The sequence below is a fragment of the Trichechus manatus genome, unplaced genomic scaffold (assembly GCF_000243295.1).
Source record: "Trichechus manatus latirostris isolate Lorelei unplaced genomic scaffold, TriManLat1.0 scaffold00070, whole genome shotgun sequence".
NCBI lineage: Eukaryota > Metazoa > Chordata > Mammalia > Sirenia > Trichechidae > Trichechus > Trichechus manatus.
In genome coordinates, this window is record NW_004444006.1 from 8,825,776 (window position 1) to 8,829,740 (window position 3,965).

At 36.3% G+C, this 3,965-nt stretch overlaps 1 pseudogene; it reads right to left on the bottom strand.

The window, feature by feature from the left end:
- Window positions 1-2,603: 2,603 nt before the first annotated feature.
- LOC105756467 (40S ribosomal protein S14 pseudogene) lies at window positions 2,604-3,071 on the bottom strand (annotated as a pseudogene).
- Between the last annotated feature and the right edge of the window lie 894 nt (window positions 3,072-3,965).

The window sequence follows — 3,965 nt, forward strand, 5'->3', positions numbered from 1 at the left end:
TGTCTGCTTTTTGCTTCAACTCTTGGATAGCTCTGAATATTAGAGATTTGAATTCCCTATCAGGTAGTTCTAGTGCCTTTTCTTCTACTGGAAAGTCATCTGGTATTTTATTTTGAACATCTAATGGAATCATCCTGTCCTTTTTTTATATATATATGTTTTTATATTGTCTTCTATCTTCAGGACATTTAATAGTTATTTTGCTCGTTTATTGATTGTAAGTTTGATTTTTTTCGTCCCGCTTTTTTGTTGTATTTGGTTATGTGGTTATGTCTGAGCACATGGGCTGTGTGTTCTTTGTTTGCTCATCTGTGGGAAGGATACTTTTCACCTCCTTGTCCAATTGGCAGGGTCAGTTGCTCAGCTATGGTGCAGCAGGGCAGGTCCAGCTGAAGAGGAGTTGCTGGGATGGGTTGTTTGTGGCACATACTAGGGCCGAGAGGGCGGGCTGTGAATCAGTGCAGGGCAGGTTCTGGTAGGTTGTACATGGAGCTTATTGAGGGCACCAAGGAGCACTCATTTCTGCATGAACTTAGAATCAGAAGAACATTTCTTACCCCATTTACTTTGGGAGTTATCCTGGGATTGAGGAAAAGAGCATCTGACTCAAACATGTCCTAGTTTGAATCCTGCTTCTACCTCTTCCATTCTGTGTGACCTTTGGCGGTCACTTAACTTCTCTGAGCCTCAGGCCGCTCATCTGTAAAATGAGGGTAGTCTACTTTACATAGTTATTGTATTACATGAGATAATCCACATGAAGCACTTAAGATACAGTAAGCACTTACTAATTATTAGCTTCAATTAGGAATTATTAGTTACTAACTTGGACAAGCCTTGAGCCTCTCTAAGACTCATTTTCTTCATTTATGAAATGGGAATCAAATGCCAACCTTTTCAAGGTTATCATGATAATTAAATAAGATCATGTATGTGAATTGTCTGGCCCAGAGCAGGTTCCCAGCAAATGCTGGTTTTGCTTCCTTCCTGCTTCCCTCCTCTTTCCAATACACTGTTTATGACCTTTCCTGAAAAAAGCCCAGGTCTGGTATCTTTAGGGAACTACATACATCAAATAAATACATCAACTGCTTTTTAACTGCTTATTTTGAAATAATTATAGATTCACAGGAAGTTCTACTCTGTCCCATAGCGTCACTATGAGTTGGAATCAACTCGACAGCAATGGGTTTGGTTTGGTTATATCTACAAAAAATCCATTAAATCTGTAGATCATTTGGGAAGAATTTACATCTTTACTAGATGGAGTCTTCCAATTCATGAATATATAATATCTCTCCATTTATCCATTTCTCTTTCCTGAGCATTTAGTAATTTTTAACATAGAGATTCTGTACAGGTTTTATGCATAAGTATTTCATTTCCTCTGGAGCAATTGTGAATAGTATTCTGTTTTTATTTACTTTTTTCTACACAGTCAATGCTAGCATATAGAAATGCAATTGTCTTTTCTGTGTTGGTCTTATATCATACACATTGCTGAACTCATTTATTAGTTGTAGGAGTTTTTGTGTAGATTGCTTGGAATTTTCTATGTGACATTTATGTCATCTGTAAATAGGGACAGTTTTATTTCTTCCTTTTCAATTTGTGTGTCTTTTATTTCTTTTTCTTACCTTAATGCACTGGATAGAACTTCCAGTACTATTTTAAATAAGAGTGGTGAGAGCAGAAATCCTTGCCTTGTTCCTGATCTTCAGGGGAAAGCACCCAGTCTTTCCCCATTAAGTGTATTGTTAGCTGTAAAATTTTTTGTAGATGTTCTTTACTAAGTTGAGAAAGTTCCCCTCTATTCCTAGTTTTCTGAGTGTTTCTATCATGAATGGGTGTTATATTTTGACAAATGATTTTGCTGAGTCAATTGATATGATCATATGATTTTTCTTCTTTAACCTCTTGATGTGGTGGATTACATTGATTATTCAAATATTGAACAAGACTTGCTTGCATTCCTGGAATAAACCCCACTAGGTCACAGTGTATAATTCTTTTTTATATGTTGTTGAATTCTGTTTGTGAATATTTTGTTAAGCATTTTTCTGTCTATAGCCATGAGGGATATTGGTCTGTAGCTTTTATTTTTGTACTGTCTTTGTCTAGTTTGGTGTTAGGGTAATATTGTGTTTCCTTCTTTTCTATTTTTTTGGAAGAGATTATGTAGAATTGGTGTTAATTTTTCTTTGACTATTTTGTAGAATTCTCCAGTGAAACCACCTTGGCCCAGAGAGTCTTTTGTGGAAGCTTTTAAAATTTGGAATTCAAATTTTTTAAATGGTTATAGAACTATTCAGATTATCTATTTCTTCTTGGTTGAGTTTTGGTAGTTTGTAACTTTGAATTATTGGTCCATTTCTTCTAAGTTGTCAAATTTGTGAGCGTAAAGTTGTTTATAGTATTCCCTTATTATCTTTTCAATAGCTTCAGGATCTGTACTGATATTCTCTGTTTCATTTCTGATATTGGTGATTTGTGTCTTCTCTATTTTTATCTTTGTTAGTCTTGTTAGAGGTTAATCAGTTTTATTAATTTTTCTTATGTGAAGGCAATTTATTAACAGAAAACAATAATTTGAGGAGTCTTGTTCACAGACAGTGACCACAGCAACCCCTCTTTCTGCGGGTGCTGTCAGAGGGAATGGGGGTGACATCCTCAATCTGCCCGATCTTCGTTCCCAAATGGGTAATGGCTCTGAGGGCAGACTGGGCCCCAGGTCCAGAGGTCTTGGTCCGATTTCCTCCTGTGTCACAGAGTTTGATGTGTAGGACAGTGACGCCCAGCTCCTTGCACCTCTGGGCCACATCCTGGGCAGCCAACATGGCAGCATATGGTTAGGATTCATCTTGGTCAGCCTTCACCTTCATCCCACCAGTCACACAGCAAATGATTTCCTTGCCAGAGAGATCAGTGACATGGATAAAAGTGTCACTGAAGGGTGCAAAAATGTGGCAGACACCAAAGACATTCTCTCCTTCAGTCTCCTGAGGTCCAAGGATGATGACCTGCTCTTCCATCTTTTCCATCCCCTTACAAGGTGTCATGTCTGTTTGTCATCTCCAGCCTCCAACAGTGGAAAGCTTATTAATTATTTTTTTTAAAAACAGCTTTTTGAATCATTGATTTTCTCTATTGCTTTCCTATTTTCAATTTCATTGATTTCTGCTCTTACCGTTATAATGTCCTTCATTCTTGCTTTGGGTCTGTTTTGCTCTTCTTTTCATTTTTTGAGGTAGCAACTTAGAGTATGGATTTGAGGCCTTTCTTCTTTTCTAATGTAGGCACTTAGTCCTACAGATTTCCCTCTCCACACTGCTTTAACTGAGAAGTTGTATTTTCCTTTCCATTCAGTTCAATGCATTTTTTTCCCTTTGAGATTTCTCTTTGACTCAAGCATTATTCAGAAGTGTGTTGTTTAATTTCCAAGTATTTGGTGATTTTCCTATTGTCTTTTTGTTATTGATTTTTAGTTGAATTCCATTATGGTAAGAGAACACACTCAGTATGATTTCAAATATTTTAAATTTATTGAGATTTGTTTTATGGCCTAGGATATAATTTACCTTAGCAAATGTTCTCTGAGTTCTTAAAAAAAAAATGTGTATTCTACTCTTGTTGGGTGGAGTGTTCTATATATGTCAGTTAGATCTTGTGGGTTGATTGTGTTGTTGAGTTCTTCTTTATTCATGCTGATTTTCTGTCTAGTTTTTATCAATTGTTGAGAGTGGAGTATTGAAGTCTTCAAGTATAATTGTGGATTCATTTATTTCTCCTTTCAGCTCTTTCAGTTTTTTTTTTTTTTTTTCTCCTTTAGCCTCTGTCGGTTTTTGCTTCATGTATTTTGCAGCTCTGTTGTTTGGTGCATATGCATTTAGGACTGCTATGTCTTCTTGGTTGTTTGATTCTTTTATCATCATGTAATGTTCCTCTTTGTAAATCTATTTACCATG